At 31.5% G+C, this 21653-nt stretch overlaps 1 pseudogene; it reads left to right on the forward strand.

Annotated features, from left to right (window-relative positions):
- The first annotated feature begins 18198 nt into the window (after nt 1–18198).
- LOC111623216 overlaps nt 18199–21653 on the forward strand; it is a 12469-nt pseudogene continuing 9014 nt past the window's right edge.

The raw sequence follows: 21653 nt of genomic DNA on the forward strand, positions 1-21653 counted from the left end.
GTAGTTTTGCTTATCTTCGCACCAAGATTCTTTCATACGTTTTTCTTCTTGCAATTCCAAAAATACCACGTAGTGGAGATATTATTTCAAATGTCGCTCGAACTGTCTCTGTATTAGAAATGTTCACTTTCATACCTAAAGAACATTCCTTCGCTTTTTCTTCTAGACATTGATCTCGCTGTTTTTCCGAAGGGTGAATTGTTGGTACCCCAGGAAGTTGTGGGTACTCAACTTCTTCAATCTGTTCTTGCTCAGTAGTCTGATTGAATTGTGCCACACACGTTAAAGTATCTGTTCTTGTCGCCTTTCAGTTGCCAGATTCTGGGAGACTTCCGCCGATTCACTTAGATTAGCATCTTCATCAAAAACAACATATTCCTCATCTCCGATCTTAAATTGATTGCGAGGCCACAATCCGCAAGATTCGAAGCCATGCATGCCTGTGTCCATACAAACGGCTCGAGGATATGCTTTATTAAGGAACCAGGATGATTTGCATTTACGATGCGCAAGCAGCACTAAAATCAGTTTTAGTAATTTGAAAAATGACCTATCTAGTCTATTCTTTGATGTGTATTCAGTCCTTGTAATTGTCGTCTAAATGTCAATTTCGGTATATTATATACACTACAAACTTCGTTAAATTATAAGGTCCACTCATTATATTTTTTAATCGCTTCTTTCATATTTTCTTTACTCCAAGAATTATATTTTATTTTTGACACGTTGTTCTAAAATTAAATACAATTAAGTTTTAATTTGTTTTGAACTTTCGCGGTTATTTTTCAAATCAGAAACTTAGAAAAAAAATAAGTTTACGAATCGGTAATAGCTTATTGTGACATTTATCTAAAATGGTTTTCCTAAATCATACCAGTACGTTTTAAGAACATGCCTCGAGTACGAAATAGGCGCAAGAGTCGAACAAACTTTACATTAGTCGCCAAAAAATTTGACAACAGATACGTGTGTTTCATCACTTCAGATGAAATCACAAAAATACGCACTAATACATCACAGATAGTTAAAAAACTTCCACACGATCCTATTTGAAGAAATTTCTTACGAAATGTGCAAAAATATTACAGAAAAAGTTAAAAAAATTTTCCTTTTCAATATTTTTGTCGGGAGCAGAGTAACAGCGTATTGTCTGTCAGATGGTAATATGACCGATTGTTATTTACTTCTTTTGCTACTAGAGACAAGATATAAGCGAAGTACGAATTAGGCGCAAGTACGAATTAGGCAAGTTTCCCCTATATGTTTAGATGAAAATTTTATTAGATCATTTACATCGAAATTTACTTAAGTAAAAAATTAAATCATCGACTTATCTTTTATTATGTAAAACCGAACTATGGTGTATAATTTCTGACTTATTAATTATCGATTACTTTCGATAATTAAGAAATTTTTCGAATATGCATTGTACAGAAATTATAGTAAAGAATTTCAAGAGAACATTACAAACAATGCTCAACTAAATTAACTATTATACTAGAAATAAATGTAATCACTAGTGATGTAACGAATATTCGGTTACTATTTGGTATTCGGCCTATTCGGCCTATTTTTCACTATTCGGCCAAATACCGAATATCTAAAAACAGGAGTAATAAATAACAAAAACACAGTAAATTAATCGTTTTAGTATTTAGATTTAATGTTATCAAGTTAGTGCTGTTTGTTTATATTTATTTATAACTTGTAACATGCGCAAAATAAAAATGAAAATAATATTAGTCACATGTATTCACAATTTATAATTACAAAGATCAGCACACGTACACGTCTATCGTTGGAGAATCCTCGCACAGCTGAGGGTCTGACCCTGCCTATCCTTCTTTTTAAGCGCTCGTCTTTGCTCTTCCCTTTCTCTTTCCTCTATCGCTCTAATCCATGTATGCCTGTGCATACATCATAATACGCGCTCACGATACTTTCGATTCGTCACTTTTCCGTCGTAGAGTTCCCATTTTACAATTACGTGACTCAGCCTGGTGATAACGGAGAAAAGAGACAGATAGGACGTCGATATAAGTCACAGTTATGATTTCACAGATTCGAGACAGCTTGATAGCCCGAACGGCCCCAGGCTTTCGCCCGTGCACGCTAAGTGACTCAATACAAGCATTTAGCTTTCCGAAGTCTATGGTAACAATTATTTGGCATTGACGGGCGCGAATTTCGTGCCAGTAAGCTGCCTCGACTTGTTCGATTATGTTATCGACTCAATTTCATATTTATTTTCACATTTTCACTTCGCGGTCGTTTTCTCTTCTTTTTCCGTTATTTACACGTGTAGGTCATTTCATTGTTATCCACATTTGATATCATTTATCACATACTTCCATGACACTCTTGTCTGTTCGCTACAACTGCCAAGAATTAACGCTATTGGCGAAGCGTAGTGACAGCGGGCCAATAGAGAGCAGGATACTTGCCATAATGCGGTTTGCGCGTCAATTTTCGTACGTGCGTTAATCGAGCCTAATAGTTTGGCCGAATATTCGGCTATTCGGCAACGCTCTTGACCGAATATTCGGTATTCGGCCTGAGGCCGAATATACTATTTGTTACAACACTAATAATTACAGAAGGTGTCTTTTATATAATCTATCGCTTTCAACAAAATATTAAAATTTGATATTTTCTACATTAGTGTTTGAATTAATTAAACTGTGAACGAGTCAAACCAATGAATTATTTATATAAATTCTCACGTTTTCGAGAAAAAGTTATTATTATTATAATTAAAACGGATGTTAACATTTCCTTTTTGAGGTTATGCCACGTTTCTTAACGCATTCTGAAATCAAGCAGCAACTCTTTTTAATACAGATTTATAATAAAGTAATTTTCGGGATCTCGGTTAGCCTATTCATAAAGAGAATTATACATTAAAATTTTTTTAAAATTGTAATTATGTTGTTTAAAAAGCAAAAATAAGAAAACAGCATTTCTTTTTTATTCGTAACTCTATTTTCAAAGTTAATTAAATAAAACACGTCTTTAAGTAAATGCAAACAATACAAAAAAGAAAACATTTATTTATTTGTGTGTAATTATGTCTTTTGTTAATTATAATTCAACAAATCATTACATAACTGAAACAACTATTTTAAAATTAAAATACGTAATAACAGAAAACAATCGTTTTGTCTTCCATTCTAAACGATATTTAGCTTATTACTGTCTGATACATTGATTTCAACAATATTGGCCAATACATTTTTATTTACAAGAGCGAATTCGGTTGAAATAAATGCGGTACAATAAACTTTTACGACAAATATTTTATATCATGAAATGTCTTTTGGTGAATTATAATTCACGACAGTGTATTTTAATATTAACTTATTTCACAGTCAATTTCACATTGTTCATCTTAGATCATTACATATTAATTAAATCGTACAGTCATCACCTGTCTTTACCAATGACTATTATACATCTATAAATCTACATGTATATTACTATGTACTTTTATGAGTTTTTCGCTCAATATTCGAGTGCTGACCTTAAAATTAATTTTATTTTTCATCACGGCGCGAAATCTCCTAATTTACTACAATGTGTGAATCTTCAATAATTATTAAAAGACAGGTGAATAAAACTCAACATCGGACGTTTATAACAAATTACATGTGAAATGTAATAAATTTTAGTTATTGCTTCGTAGCAGTTTCACAAATAATTGTCATTTAGAGTCGTCTTTCAAAATAAAAGTCTTCTTTCGAGTTATTAAGTTTTACGTTTCGAAGCATTCTTTATATTTAAAAGACCAGAAAACATGGAATGTAGAGAACTTCCCATCTGAAATGTTTATATGCAGAATTCAATTAAGGCATCAATATTAAAATTACAAATACAATACTTTATTATCTTAGAAATATTACCTTTATTGGAAACTTTTTTGTAATCTTAAAGTAATTTCTGCATGTCAGACACAGGGATTCTTTACCGAATCTTTTCATAAAATTCAAAATCTAAAAAGTTATTAATTTTTATTATTACACAAAAACAAACGTTTTACTACATAAATATAAATTTTAAATAAATCAAACCTTTAATTTTTGTTCCAATTCAAGATGGCAATCAGCAAACCTTTCGATGTCTTGAAAAGACGATTGCATCTAAAAAAAAAATATAACACATTTAAAAAATCTGCGAATATTGTAATTTGTGGAATTTTTGATAAAAAATATATTACAGCAGATGTGAAGGCAGATAACAGGAATCCAATTAAAATACAGACAAAACTAAGAGTAGCACACAGTAATGAAAAGAAAACTTTCAACGCAAAGTTCACTTCAGAAAAATTCAATATGAAGTACACTAGACTCGTTTCCATTAACAAAGTGCCGTACATTATTGAGAATACGTAATTAAACGGTCCGTTGAGTTGATTAGTAAAATTCCAAAGTTTATCGTGTTGCGCTATGATTTCATTCAGTTCGGATTTTAAATTTGGAATATTCTTTTCCAGCACATACAAATTTTCTGAGAGTTTTTCGAATGCCTTCATTACAATAAAGTGAAACAGAACGAGAAACAAGACGAAGTATACTACAGCACCAACAAGTAAAGTGCAACAGATACTAACTTCGATGCAGCAGATAAATGGTTCATATTTAAAAGACTTTCCTTTTTCTAAAGCAGGATAAAATAAAAAGACGATGATACTTTGAACGAATATCGTAAAAGAAACTGTAATAATTACAGCTAGAAGTCGTAGAGTATTGATAGTAGAATATAACTGACGGTTAGGAAAACGATATGACTTTTTTAATTGTATTTTCGGATTCAGTTTGACTCTTTTGACAATACTGAATATCACAGCCACGGCCAAAGTAATACTCGCAACAGTTACTCTGACATATATATCATACTCGAATACCGAGAACCAAGAAAAGCAAGGCGTTGCATCCGATACGTATGGAATTGTCATATATAGAAGAATACAGAAATGCATCCAATAAAAGCATTCAATGAATGAGATGTAAAATTTGAAAGGTACGCGGAAGTGACAGTCAGTGTTTAAGTTACGGGAGCAAGGATTAAAATATTCCCAGCCGTAGACCATCGAAATTGAAGTAAATGAAGAGAGAAAACACTGCAGACATATTTCGTCCTTCTCATTATCAACCGCAGGACTTTCGCTTGAAATGATTTTTATCATATTTTTTTAAGTAACAGAATTAAGTGATGGTAAAATAAAATATATAATTTAATTGAAAACAATCACTCGCAGATATTCTCTTCTTACGTAAAAGTAAATGTTACACTTCTGCGTAGAAAGCAGACTAAAAATGTAGCTTTGAATTAAAATTCTAGTGACTTATATAAACGTTATATTAATATCACTTATATATGTATTGATTACTTATATAAATGATAAATTTATTTTTCATTAAGTAAAATGAAATTTTGATGCGATATCTCCAGAAACTCTTTGGAATTTAAATTTTTCGACAAACAATATAGTTAATTAATGTTTATCTTTCGATTAATTAATTAATTAATTAGAAATTCTTTTTAAAGTGCAGATGCACTTATGTGCATTAGGGCTTTCTAGGCAGACAGGCATGTTTAAAATAAACATTATGTTAATTAAGTAACGGAGAGGGGGGTGGAGTTTTCCAGACACGTGCGTGACCGATATTCTGTATTTCTCAATCGAATCTGTTTATTATTATTATTATTATTTATTTATTTATTTGTTCGCCTGAGATTTCTGTCTAGTCGCCGTAATAAAAATGGATGTTTTATAAATGAATTTACAAAAAAACGATTACATTTCGATTTTATGTAAAACTTTTTTTCTTCTCTGGTGAGAAATTAAAAGTATAACAATTGTAATAGTGGTTTATTATGATAAAAAGTAGAAATAAAGAAAGAAAATTAAAGGAAAACATTGATTGAACACGCGAATTATTAAAATCTAAAAAACGTTTTTGACGAATCTCTGTCCATTGTACACCAGTGCTTATTGATAAATAATGATAATTGTATCTTATAGACAAAAATCCAGCAACGTGTTACATAGCTATTCTTGCAACATTTGGTGGTGCAATCTATTAAAATATTCGAAGTGAAAATATGCCACGTAAAATCTATGGTAGGATTTCTGTTTATCAACTGATCACGCATTATATGTCGATCGAGTTGATGATTGTTGTAAATTTACGTTGATTTCTATGATGAATTTTTCTTTTGATCTTTACCATGACATTTAACATACGAGATGTGGTCTGGACATAATGTTTTGAAAATACGCACGAGTGTTTCCTGCAGAAGCACACGTGAGTGTTTTAAAACTGGCGGCTAATTACAGAACGATTCCGTAATCGTATTTCTGGTTTTTAGCACGAGATGCCGCTAGTGTCGCGACGCTAATGTAGCGTATACCTCGTACTGTACGGTTTGCTTGGAACTTTTTTATCGATATTTTAGCTTTAAAATTATAGTTTATAATCGATAATTGGTTTTGAAGTATTCCCGCTTCGTTGCTAAGAAATCGTAATGGAAAATATTGCGTTGGATATACAGTAGAGCGTCGATTATCCGAATCAATTGGAGACTGGGGTTGTTCGGATAACAGATATTTCGGATAACCGATTATGTACGAAAAAATAGTTTAATGTATCTGATGTTGAAATTTTTCTCCGTTGCGTGTCGCTTCGCGTTGAATTTTCGTCGATGTTAAGCTTAACGAATACTATTGTATCGTTAACGATTACTTTTTTATTTTGTACAAACAAAATTAATATATTGAAAAATATAAAAACAATAAAAAGTTATACTTCAGAAGTTAATTTAGTATCAGAAACGCAAAATATTTCATAGCCAAAGATTACAGTGCCCCAGCACTGGCGAAAATTTAAATTTGCCGACTGGAATTCTTTCGGATAATTGACGTTTCGGATATTGACTTTCGGATAATCGACGCTCTACTGTATGTGGTGATTTCTAGCAACCGTGAACAAATCAAAAGGCGAGATAAAATTAACAAGAACATTTATTAATTTGCGCACATCCAACTTGGATCTTACAGAGACATCTGCTATCGTGAACAATTGATGAAATAAAAGTATACATTTATCAGACGATAGACAAAGTCTCAGTTTGTGAACAATTTACCTTTTGTATATACAACTGACACTCGATCCAGAGCGGTCTTTCAATGACCGGACATAAAAAAATGAACAGATGACGCCTAACTTAAGCGCGATTTACAAAACGAATATGATCAATCTTAATATATCAGAAAATACTTGTTATTGCGATAAGCGCTTCTCGTCAAAAGAAAATCTAACAAGCATGAACTTAAGCAAATCCTGGTGTAGGAAAAGTATATATTCTGTCGTGATAAATTTGATGTTCTGAAGGATTTTCTACTTCCTTTCGATTACGAAAACGTTTGGAGAAAGTATTGTACCTGTACATGGATTTGCCTGTGAAATTGAGAAGCTGAAATTCAAAACTATGAAGGGTAAGTAAATTCTCTTCTGAAATTTTAAAAATGCCGTATTTAATTAATATATCTTAATATAATTGTTTTCATTAATATTAACAGCTCATTCAGTTGTAAATAAAAATATTATGTACTGTATTTGACGGATTTCTACGAATGGAATGCCACAGAGAAGTTGAGAACCAAGTAAAGTTGACTGTGTCGTAATGTCTAAAAAATCATGAAATTTGTAAATTGTACTCATGCCGCTTTGGCATATGGGATCGTGCCTACACTCAATTCAGAAATGTACCTACAGAAAGAAAACGTTTAATGACAGATTGTGAATATAATAATGTAGCAAACGTATAATTTTCAATAAATCTTTTATTTTTTTTCTTAACTAACATTCAAATAAATCATTGTAGATCTGTGAAATAAGGCTACAAATAGTTCACTAATATTTTACTGACGATGATAATTTGTTGATAGATTTAAATTACTAATTCAAAAGACTTTACTCAAATTACACAAGATACACTTCACTCTTGGTATTTGCCAAGGTTAGGTGTTTTAAAAATCTCGTGAAAATCAAATTAGGATGCTTATGGAGAAAATTGAGTATGGTTTTGTGAAACATTTCAAAGATAAACGTTAATTGTAAAATAAAATATTGCAAATTTCTAGTATAAAACGTTTAAATTATTTCTAAAAAGCAATGAATAATTATATTAAATAATACAGAAAAAAAAACAAAAATTTCGAGTGAGATTGAAAATTCAGTGGAAAATCTTGAGATTAATAAAATTTAAGAACGAAAGTCTACATATTCTGTAGAATAAATTTTATAATATACTGTATAATTTTAAATATTTTAATTAAAGTAATGAACAATAGTAATCTTTTAGAGCTACAATATAAACATTGAATATTAAAGAAAAGACAAATTTGACGTTCAAGAAACGAACAGTAGCAAATTTTGTTCGTAATAAATAAATTCTGACTGTGGTGTATTTACACCGATTGCGTTTTGTCACGTGATCCAGTGGTGTCACCACCGACAGTAAATTAGAATTATGCGTGTCTAGCTTCTTGACGTCACGAAGTAGCGACATCTCGTGGTAAAAAACAAAACTACGACTACGGAATCGTTCTGTAATTAGTCGCCAGTGTTTTGAACTTTTTTGAGGTTTTGCCGGTAATGACGTTGGACATTCGCTATCTTTGTCGAACCTGCAGCTTTAAACTGTTTTAATAAAACATAATGTTACAGGCACGTCAGAACATTTGTATTTTCGGGTCATAAGGCTCGGTTCTCGAAAAATACCAATTAAGATGTAACAAAAGCTAAAATTCTGGGAATTCGACAGGGAAGTTAACGAAAGTTTACGTTGATATCATTATCGTTCTGGGTGGCTCATTGAGAACGACTCACGCAAGAAAGTTAGTAAAAAATCATGAATTAGACATGTCAAGTAGTCAAATTCGATGGTCCAGTTTCTCAATTATTATCTACTGTCATTTTGTGTGTGGAAGCATTACACTTATATTCCAAGGACTTCTGAATAAGAAAAATGAATATTTTGCTAGAAAGTATTATTCAGAGATGAATCACATCACTCCGTAACGCTTCGACTCCTCTTCTGAATCGATTGTAAGCTCGCTCTCTCTCAAAGCAGAAGTATTGAAATTACGGTATACGGTTGAATTATTGGTATACGATTGATATTGTCGTATTCTTCAATAGTTTTATGTTGAACGTATACTTATTCAATATTATGTACTACCATCGATATTATTTGTTGTTTTAATATTAAATTATTATCAGTGTGATTCACATTCGGGTCGTTGTCTGGTTGGACGACGACACGGTGTTGAACGTTGGAACTTCCTCCTCAGTCCGCTTATCGCGAGTCCCCATATGTGACTGCGCCTGCCTGCCAGTTTCCTGTATCCCCGTACAGGAAAAAAATTGCAGTGGTGTCAGAGCATTCTGACACGGGGCTACTACCATTGACCATTGACAAAATTATATCGCGCATAGATTCTTGTCTTGAAACGCGTTTTCTGTTTAGGAAAGTATTGTCATTTACAGAATCAATTTCGGATAGGTTGCACTGTATATTATACGAACTTTTGGTTTGTAAATGGCGAAACGTATCATGGATACAACGAAAGATAAAATTCTGTACTACTTTACACGAATTCATATTACCAGGTTACTTTGGTAGTTGAAGATTGCCTAATTAGATAATACAACAATTAGATAGTTCACAAATGACAAATGATAATGTGTATAAATGCAAGTTAATATATAATTATATATACAGTACTTAATTTATATATAATACTGTACAGACGATAGTAAACTCAACTTAATCGCCTAAACTCTCTGTAGCGTGTAAGTAGTATGGTTGCTCGTCTACTATTGGTCCAGATTCGACCAATCCTGTCGCGACACGAGTCTGCGATGACGTTTTACGAGTCCCTTTTAGCGTCTTTATACGAATACCATCGCAATTTTTAGCCACGTTATAGAAATCCTTGTTATAAGAACCCGTGTTATAGGGGGGTCTAACAAATCAAAATTTATCGTTACAAAAGCTCATTTTATAATCGTTATTAATATCAATATATAAATTATTTTTAATTATGGAATTACATTAAGTAGAATAACGTCATCTTTAGAATTTGTGAGTATTCTTCTTTCTACTTTACTGGTTTTTATGTACACATAACCAGGGAAAGTATTTGAATCGTGTTGAATTTGTCCCTTTGAGTTATTTGCAAATCGCTACGTTTTGTGACCTCCTAAATCCAAACAAATGTCAAAAAACAAAACAAAATTATGTCGACATGTACGTAGGTGTGTGTACATTGACGTTTATTTTGCTTAATATCTCAGCATAAAGAAACGAAATTCGGCATGATCGCTTGTATATGAGAAACATCGATGCTATTAAATTTTGGTTGTTAATTATGGCCAAGAGAGTGAAAAGTTAATAGAGTGTCATATGTCATATTTCGACAGAAGTAGAACTTAACTACACTTTTCTTGAAAACTATTCCCTACTGTAAAAGTCAGGCTTTTCGCCATTTTATTATAAGTAAAACTATTATAACAAAATCTCGTAACAGATGGGCTAAAATACAATTTTATTTTTTTTAATAATATGAAAGTTATTTTTGAAATTAAAGGACAGGAAAGTTACAAAACTGTCGTTCCTAAAGCTCAGTGAGAACTGCTGTCTTGCTCTCCACGTTATTATGTATGCATAACAATGAAAAGTATGGAAATTGTGTCAAATTTGAACCACCAAGTATTTTTCAGTTAATTACAGTAGAGAGTCGTTTATCCGAATTAACTGTTGCCTGGGGTTGTTCGGGTAACTTATTTTTCGGATAATCGACTATGTACGAAAAAACATATTAACGTATCCCGTGTTGAAATTTTTCTCCGTTGCGTGTCGCTTCGCGTTGAATTTTCGTCAATGTTAAGTCTAACGTAAACTTTTTAAAATAATAATCGTGGCTATTGCATCGTTAAAAATTATTTATTTATTTTTTAGAAACAAAATAAATATATTGAAAACAAAAAATAATTATACTTTAGAAGTTAATCTAGTATCAAAAACGTTCGATTCGGCACGACACACAGTCCTCAGAAAAACAACGTGCAACTAAATATTCAGATTGCACAATTAGCTGATTGGTTAGCTGAATGACGTCAACCCACCAAAATAAAAAATGCTGGTCGATTATATTTTGTGATCGTCAGAACGAAGTCATGCCTAAATATATTATTGTTTTTAGTTGTAATATTTAGTGAGTATAAAGTGAAAATGCAGTATAATGTTTTCTTAAATTTATAGAAATAATTTTAAAGTGCTTTACTTTTACTTTATAAATCCTAAGATTATTTATTTTTTTGTACGAATTTAAATTCATACTTGATCTTTAGGTACCTCTGAACCAAATCATAGACGATAGATAATTATAATAGTGTGATTAGTGTTTTAAATTTAAATATATGCGCACAGATAATGAATAACAGAAAATTTATAGTCTGTTACAGATATTATTTATAAAAAGTTCGAGAAAAGATGAAATTTATAATTAAGACGAATCAGAATATTTTTTGAATTTTCCATACGCATTTAATATAGTTAGATGAAACAATAAAATTAGCTAAGTTTTGTATACCTCTGAAAGAGAAATTTTCAGAAATCTTTCTTAACAAATTATAAAGTTTTTAAATGTAAAAGTTATCGAACAATTTTGAATAAGGAATATTCCTATAGATTACTCTCATCAGAAAAATTTTTTTAATCCTTTAGTTAGGATTGACAGTTTCTTTCTGTCAATAGATATTTTGTGCTTTTGAATGTCAGTTTAAAATCTGTGTTAAGAAACAACACTTTTCAAATTTACAGAAATTTCATGTATCCAGTTTCATAATAGATATATCTGTAAATATGTTTAATCAAATTTGTATGACTATTTTTCAAATTAAAAGTGTAGAATTCTTTTATAAATTATTTAACAATCAATAATACTGTATTTAAATTTTTTTGAATATGTTTTAGTTAAGAATTACCATACATTTTATCATGGAAATTGTTTATCGATATAAGTGTCAGGAAAAAGTAATGTTGCATATGTACTGTAATGTTTTCATAGTAAGCTATTTTTGTTTGTGTTGTATACCTGGTTGCATAGGAAAATATAAAGTGAAGTGATATTCAGTGTCTATATTTAAGTTTCAACAGGATTTGATTTGTAAAGCAAACCAATGGATTAGAAAATTTCTAGAAAAAGTAACTTATTATTTAAAATGTTTTAACAATTATGCATTAAAAACTACGAATTATGTTTAGGTGAAAATATATATTAAAATGTTAACTAATCTGCATTTCCACTTAGCATATTATGTTGTAATGTATATGTTACCGGCAAAGTTTGAAATCAGGCATTCTATAGAATGCCTAGGCATTGTATATAATGCCTAAAACTAGCCGGCAATCTATGAAACGATTTATATTTTACAGATTTCCTAGGCATTCTATAGAATGCCAAATGAAAAACCGGCAAAGTATGAAATACATCTCCGTTTCGTTTCAAATATCACGTGGCAAGGCACGTGACTTTTAACGAGCGGCTCAGGCTTAAAATTTGTCAGTTGCACTTTGCGGTTTGTTCGGGAGTGTCAAAATACGCAATTTTACTTAAATTTGTTCAACAAAAAATTAGTTTTTTACTGTGGTCTATGAAAATGGAGGAGCAAGCTGTAGTGTTGGAGAAGGTGTCATGGTCTATAGACATGAAACAACGATTCGACGATGAACTGTGCAAAATTCGAGTTAATGCTGCAAAAACAGTATTTTCTTAACCGAAACTACTTACCATAAGTTAATAAATGATGTACAAAAAGCCAAAATGACAGTTGAAAGAACTAATCAAGATATCGAAAATATGCTCTGTACTTGGATGCAGGACAACAAATCATTACAGTACATATGCAACATTACTTTTTCCTCACACTTATATTGATAAACAATTTCCATGATAAAATGTATCGAAATTCTTAATTGAAACATATTCAAAAGAATTTAAATACAGTATTATTGATTGTTAAATAATTTATAAAAGAATTCTATACTTTTAATTTGGAAAATAGTCATACAAATTTGATTAAACATATTTACAGATACAGTAGAGTCTCGATTATCCGATCCCCTATCAATCGATCTCTCGGTTAACCGACTGTCCTAGTCGGCAAATTTCAAATGTCCGCTATTGATGTGGCGCTACAATATTTGACTATGTCTTGGCTACTTTAATATTATTTTTACGTGTTTTAGCTGGCAACACTGGATCGACCATGAAAGGGAGCCAGTATTTAAACGAGGCTTAACTTTCTAATTTTTAACGATACAATAGCGACGATTATTATTTTAAAAAACTTTTGTTAGGCTTAACATCGATGAAAATTCAACGCAAAGTAGGTTAATAGCGATATACTAACATACTAATATACTAATTACATGGGATATAATAATATACTACACTAATAATAGATTTTTTCATACTTTTCGGTTATTCGCTCTTTCAATTATCCGACCTACCCCAGTCTCCGATTAGGTCGGATAATCGAGGCTTTACTGTATATCTATTATGAAACTGGATACATGAAATTTCTGTAAATTTGAAAAGTGTTGTTTCTTAACACAGATTTTTAACTTACATTCAAAAGCACAAAATATCTATTGAAAGAAAGAACTGTCAATCCTAACTAAAAAATATAAAAAAAATTCTGATGAGAGTACAGTGGTTGATCGGTTAACGAACATAATCCGTTTCAAGACTTTGTTCGCTATCCGAATTGTTCGTTAACCGATTATCGATTTACCATAGGTTTCTATGGGAATTTGATTAATTCGTTCTGGAGACCCCTAAAAATAAAAATAAAATGTACTTTCTTACTACATTTATTCATATGTAATAATAAAAATACATATATACACGGTCTTGCATTTTTAATACTGTAGTCATGTTTATTCCGTTCGTGGGAGTTAAAAAACCAATGTCGATCGCTTTTCTGTCTTCTTCATAATTTTTCAGCAGTAATTAAAAGCATTGTAATTGTAGCGATCTCTAGACTTATTAACCTCAACTTGACTGGATGTCGTTGTTCTGACATTCTCCACTTTTTCAAAATATCTTTAAAAGCAAATATCGGCATAAATCCCCATTTTCAGAACAAAATGTAAGAGAATTGTTTCTGTCAGAAATATAAAAGGCTGTAATTACAAGGGAGAGTTTTAAAGTTCGTGGGAATACTATCCGATCAGTATATACTGGGTAGAACAATGTCGACGTCTCCCGCGCTCCGAAAAGTTTCGAATTGTTGGCCGAAGATAAGGGTAAACCAATCGGTATTCATTATTTTATCTCGCTTCTTCTTGTGTTTGTTCAGTGAAGTGTTCGTTATCCGATAATAAAAATCTTTTGTGAAAGTGTTCGTTATCCGATTTGTTCGTTAACCGATCACCCACTGTAATTTATAGAGAATATTCTTTATTCAAAATTGTTCGATAACTTTTACATTTAAAAACTTTATAATTTGTTAAGAAAGATTTCTGAAAATTTTTCTTTTAGAGGTATACAAAACTTAGCTAATTTTACTGTTTAATCTGACTATATTAAATGCGTATGACAAATTTTAAAAATATTCTGACTCGTCTTAACTATAAATTTCATCCTTTCTCGAACTTTTTATAAATAATATTTGTAACAAATTATAAATTTTCTGTTATTCATTATCTGTGCGCGTATATTTAAATTTAAAACACTAATCGCACTATTAAAATTATCTATCGTCTATGATTTGGTTCAGAGGTACCTAAAGATCAAGTATGAACTTAAAATTCATTCAAAAAATAAATAATCTTAACATTTATTAAGTAAAAGTAAAGCATTTTTAAATTATTTCTATAAATTTAAGAAAACTTTATACTGTATCTTCACTTTATACTCACCAACTATTACAACTAAAAACAAATAATATATTTAGGCATGACTTCGTTCTGACGACCACAAAATATAATCGATCAGCATTTCCTATTTTGGTGAATTGACGTTATTCAGCTGACCAATCAGCTAATTTTGCCATCTGAATATTTAGTCGCACGTTGTTTGTCTGAGGACTGTGTGTCGTGCCGAATGGAACGTTTTTGATACTAGATTCTTCTAAAGTATAATTATTTTTTGTTTTTATATTTTTCAATATATTTATTTTGTTTGTACAAAATAANTCTAAAGTATAATTATTTTTTGTTTTCAATATATTTATTTTGTTTCTAAAAAATAAATAAATAATTTTTAACGATGCAATAGCCACGATTATTATTTTAAAACGTTTACGTTAGGCTTAACATTGACGAAAATTCAACGCGAAGCGACACGCAACGGAGAAAAATTTCAACACAAGATAGGTTAATATATTTTTTCGTACATAATCGATTATCCGAAAATAAGTTATCCGAACAACCCCATGCAACAATTGATTCGGATAAACGACTCTCTACTGTAATTAACTGAAAAATACATGGTAGTTCAAATTTGACACAATTTCCATACTTTTTATTGTTATGCATACATAATAACGTGGAGAGCAAAACAGCAGTTATTGCTTCGCTTTCGAAGAAAAATTACCAATCAGTGTTATGAAAATTAAGTCTTAAGATAAATCATTTCGTACATTGCTAACAGGAGAAAAGCCTTTTTCTACAATAAGATTACTTTGCTAAATATTTTTGCTGCAAGACGTTCTAATCAGGGCTGTGGAGTCGCGTAAAAATCTACCGACTCCAAGTCCGACTTTTCCTTACTATCCGACTCTGACTCCAGCTAAAACATCAAAACTCCACGACTTTGACTTTGACTCCACAGCCCTGGTTTTAATAAATGATAATAATTATTACAATTTCTCACAACTTTATTCATCATTATGTGTTCAACAAATTGAACGTAATAAATTCGATACATTTATCGTTTTCTATACAATTTAACGTAATAATCATACAAACATTTGTGTGTTATGATTAAAATTGCAATACTTTTATTAATTCGTATTTGTGTTTACTGTGTAAAGATCGCAAGTTTTGAAAAAAATATAAATTGACAGTATTATTTCTATTATACGTTTTAATTGTTCTACAATAGTGTGCAATACAACAAAAATTATAAAACAACAAATAAATTTTCTAATGTAATTTTCTAATAAGTAAGAAGTTGCAAAAGTAATAAAATTTAATATATAAATTCATACAATAAGTAACCTCGTGTATTCGTGTGTTTTAATGATTGCTAAGTTCAGTTTAACTAAAACTTGTCATTTCAGTGATATATGCGAAATGAAATCGTTTCTGTAATCATTAATTATTGTCTATTGTAGCTTTTTTTATGTTTAAAAGTCCAGAAAATATGGAGTTTAAAGAACTTCCCATCTGAAATGCAAAAAAAGTAAACCAAATCCATGATTTACCACAAAAATTTCTGTATTAATTATATTAAAAAAGTAATTTGCGTAACTTACTTTTACTGGGAACATTTTAGTGATTTTAAAGAAATCTCCACAAGCTAAACACAGGGATTCTTTACCAAATCTCTTCATAAAATTCAGGATCTGCAAAACAATTTACGTTTATTATTATACTATAATTCATATGAAAATNTGCCAATATCTGTATTTTCTTTGTTTATTATTAAAATTGATTTTTTGTTAGAAAATATGGAGTCCGAGTGAGTCATTTCCTCGTCTCTCTCCTCACCTCTACTCCGAATCCAAGCGCTCACACGCTACCGCTCGCGAATCTCGTGACATAAAGTCGCGTTTTCCGAGTCCCTTAGAGACTCGGTGGTGTCATCCTGACAGGGCGCCGAAGAGGTGCCGGCCCTACGGTCACAATAATAATGCCATAAACGTATTAAATGAATCCGTAACATAATTATTTGGCATCTTTTACATTACACGCAGATGCTTTATCAGTATGTTGTTTAAACATCGTTTATAAAATAATCACATAATGTACTGTAAATGAATCAACTCTTTGTATTATAATTATATTCATTCCAATCCATATAATGTAATAGAATAGTATTAATATTCTTTATAAGTACCAAGCCTATAATATGGACACCGGGTGTGAGGGAAGGAGTTCGTCATGTCTGAACGGAACACCCGAAAAATTCCCGGAAATTTTTCGACACGCCTAGAAATTGATCCTGGGTCCTCCATAAGCGGAAGGTTCACTAGGTTGACACCGTGGCCGCTCGGCTATCCGACCTTCGTTTTTATAAAGGCGATTCTTATTATAAAGAACATTGGTTTTTGTAGGATTATATTGGAGTGATGGATCCTCGACATTGCAATTCTGTCGACTGATCTGCTATTTTCAATAAGAGTATCTCGTGACAAAGTTATCTTGTTGCGATGGTTCCTAAACTGTCCCCTCCGCGAGGTTTGTAATATATGTTAATGATTTAGATAAACATTAAATGTAATGTAATATATGTTGACAATTAAACAAACGAAATGTAATCGAGTAGGTGCCGAGGTGGCGGACGGAAAGGGAGGAGAGTAGCTCGAAAGAATCAGCTGGATGTAGAAGGTTTAGTTGTATTAATAAAGAGTTATTCGTATCATATTATCTGGTCAGTTGAGTCGTTTATAATACATGGTGGCAGCATAGAGGAAAATGTATCAGATCCCAGCGCCAGAAGTTTTTAATTTTCGTACCGAAGATTGGAGAACATGGATAGGGCGTTTCCAACGATTTCGAACAGCGTCTGGACTNGCTGGTTAAAATCATACTTGTCAAACAGAATTTACTTTGTAAAAATTGGACATATTATCTCTAGCTCTTTCGGGCCAAACAAGGGCGTTCCTCAAGGTTCAATCCTGGGTCCACTGCTTTTCAATATATATATTAATGACTTGTTTAACTATATACCAAAAGAGAATATATTCATGTACGCTGACGATCTAGTGATAACTTATTCTCATACGAACGTTATAACTCTTCAGGAGAATTTAAATCACATTTTAAAAATTTTAAACAGTTATATGGAAAATAATGGATTAGTAATTAACAAAAATAAAAATAAATTCCTCCGCTTTGCAAAATAGGAATAAAATAATCAATACACATCACCTAAATATTAAAATAACTGATTATAACATGAAAAAAGTAAATGCTATTAAGATTTTGGGAGTAACTTTTGATGACAATCTGCGCCGGAATAAACATACAGATGATGTTGCGCTTTCCCTGGCAAAGTATACTGGGATAAATAAGAAAATTCGAGCTTTTTTAAGCACATCACTCTCGAAACGGCTGTACCACATCTGCATCGAATCTAGAATAAGATACGGTATCGCTGTATGGGGAACCGCATCTCTATACGCTGTTAACAAACTTCAAATAGCACAAAATCGTATAATTCGTGAATATAGTCTTCCAATTGTTAAACTGGAGGTGGGAAGATCTGCACCGATCTTTCAATTAATCTTCTATTGGAATAGTCTGTACAACGATCCACGTAATATATCGAGTTACGAATTCTTCAGAAAAAATGTAAAAAAAAAACGGAAAAAAACTTAAGACTCAACGATATTTGTTGTTAATTAATTTTCTTTCTCAGCTCGCGTCCTGTTTTTTTTTGTTTGTTTGTCTGTTTGTTTTGATTTCCTGTTAAGATGCTTGTAAAAGGCCAACCTGGCCACAGTTTCTTTTGAGAAAAATAAAATAAAATAAAATAGCTAAACGTTACAATATTGAAAATTCAAAATTGTATAAGACACCTATGGAAATAAATTTAAAACTGGAAAAGTCTAATGTAAATGAGGATATAAAGTATAGAAATTTGATAGGTGCACTTCTGTACATTAACTCTGGTACTAGACCAGATATTTCTTTTAGTGTAAATTATCTGAGCCGATTTCAAAATTGTTATGATGAGAGACACTTTAAATATGCTTTGCGAGTCCTGAAGTACTTGTATTTGACAAAAGACCTTAAATTAAAATATTATAAGAATAATAATACTGATATCTTAGATTGTTTTGTGGATTCTGACTGGGCAGGAGATATTCTAGACAGGAAATCTACCACAGGATTTATAATTAGATTGTTTGGAAATGTAATCTTTTGGAAATCCAAAAAACAGAATAGTATAACAAAGTCTTCTACATTTGCCGAGTATCTTGCATTATCAGAAGCTGTAACAGAAATAAATTTTCTAATTTGNCATTACGCAAAACTGCATGTAGGAAGAACGTACTTTCGAAGCCGGAAGCTACCGACAATTCGTTTACTGGAAACAAAACTTTAAATTCCTGTTATTGGTGTGGTAAATCGGTGAAACATACTAAATTCAATTGTCCTGCTCGTAAGGCGATCTGTAATAAGTGCAAAAAGTAGGTCATACGCAAAGGTCTGTAAAGCTAAAGGGAGTATAAATGAAATAGGAAAGCCTAATCAAAGTTCATTTCTAGGACACGTTAAAGGGTCAAGTAATATAAACAATAGCGTTAAGAAACAGCTTAACCAGTGGAATGCGAACATTTTCGTGGGAGACATTCCTTCAAACTTCAAGATAGATACGGGCAGATGTCACAGTTATACCACACGAGACATATAACAGAGTGCTATCTAGTGTTAAATTACGAGAAACGAATAGATCTATATACGGCCCTGGTAAAAAAAAAACTCTGGATGTTGTGGGAGTGTTTACGGAAAAGCTAAGAAATAAGAGATTCGGCATCCAAGAAGACATATATGTTATAGATAAACTAGAACACTCCTTGTTGAGCGGTAAAGCGAGTGAACAGTTAAATCTTGTGAAAAGAATACAGGAACTAAACTCTACTTTCGATCCATTTAAAGAATTCCCCAATCTATTTCAGGGGATTGTGAAAGTACAGAAACCCTATCACATTAAACTTAAACCGGAAGCAAAGCCTTACGCTCTGGCAGTTCCTCGAAAAGTACCATTGCCCTTGAGAGGTAAGCTCAAGAAAACTCTGGACGAGATGGTAAATTCTTATTTCGCCTGATTTCTTCGGAACCAAAACCATTGGAGCACACCATTCTGCAGGTTCGTCTACTGCCTCGATTATTCCTTTATTTACCATCTCGAATAATCGAGTCAGTAGACAAGAANTATTGTTAATTATTGTACATTTATATCTGGCAACACTGGTAAAGTTGTTAGTGGTCAGAGTTTTGTCTGGTTGAAAAGTTGTAAATAAGTTCCGTTAGTTATTAAAGTTAAGTATTAAAAGAATAAAACAAAAGGTAATGCTTTATTTTTTGTCTTAACAAGTACTAACAAATTACCATGTTTCTACCATGTCTCTGTAGGATATAACAGCCAGCTCTCAAACTGAGAGGGGGTATTGTTCTCCTACTGCAAGCTGCAGGTGTTGTACATTGACTGAGTTAATAAATACCTTTGTGTTCCTAACGACTGATTGGAGTTTGTTCCCGCGACAATATTATTATGATTTACGTGTACGACCAAATTTACGTAGACTACCACAAATAAACACTGTTGAAGTTATTGAGGAGTTTGTACGTAATGATTTTCATCATGTCGCGTTACTGAAGTATTGTATATACAGTAGAGCGTCGTTTATCCGAATCAATTGGGGACTGGGGTTGTTCGGATAACTTATTTTTCGGATAACCGATCATGTACGAAAAAATATCCCATGTTGACATTTTTCTCCGTTGCGTGTCGCTTCGCGTTGAATTTTCGTCGATGTTAAGCCCAACGAAGACTATTGTATCGTAAAAATTAATTTTTTTATTTTGTACAAACAAAATAAATTTATTGAAAAATATAAAAACAATAAAAAATTATACTTTAGAAGTTAATCTAGTATCAAAAACGTTCGATTCAGCATAACACACAGTCCTCAGAAAAACACGTGCCACTAAATATCCAGATGGCACAACGCGCTGATTGGTCAGCTGAATAACGTCAACCCACCGAAATAGGAAATGCTGGTCGATTATATTTTTTGGTCGTCAGAACGAAGTCACGACGAAATAGATTATTTTTTTTTTAGTTATAATAATGAGTGAGTATGAAGTGAAAATTTAGTATAAAACGTTTAGCTCGTATGTTTCCTTAAATTTATAGGAATAATTTTAAAACGGTTTACTTTTACTTAATAAATTACTATGATTATTTATTTTTTGAACGAATTTTATTCACACTTGATGTTTATGTACCTCTGAACCAAATCATACACAATAGATAATTTTAATAGTGCGATTAGTGTTTTAAATTTAAATATACGCGCGCAGATAATGAATAACAGAAAATTTATAATTTGTTACAGATATTATTTATAATTAAGACAAGTCAGAATATTTTTTGAATTTGTCACATGCATTTAATATAGTTAGATGAAACAATAAAATTAGCTAAGTTTTGTATACCTCTGAAAGAGAAATTTTCACAAATCTTGCTTAACAAATTATAAAGTTTAAATGTAAAAGTTATTGAACAATTTTGAATAAAGAATATTCTCCATAGATTACTCTTATCAGAACTTTTTTAATGTTTTAGTTAGAATTAGAATGACAGGTATTTTAAAACAATTGTATGCGGTGATTTCTTGTAA

The sequence above is a fragment of the Centruroides sculpturatus genome, unplaced genomic scaffold (genome assembly GCF_000671375.1).
Source record: "Centruroides sculpturatus isolate CEXI.00-Female unplaced genomic scaffold, Cexi_2.0 scaffold8, whole genome shotgun sequence".
NCBI classification, from domain to species: Eukaryota; Metazoa; Arthropoda; class Arachnida; order Scorpiones; family Buthidae; genus Centruroides; species Centruroides sculpturatus.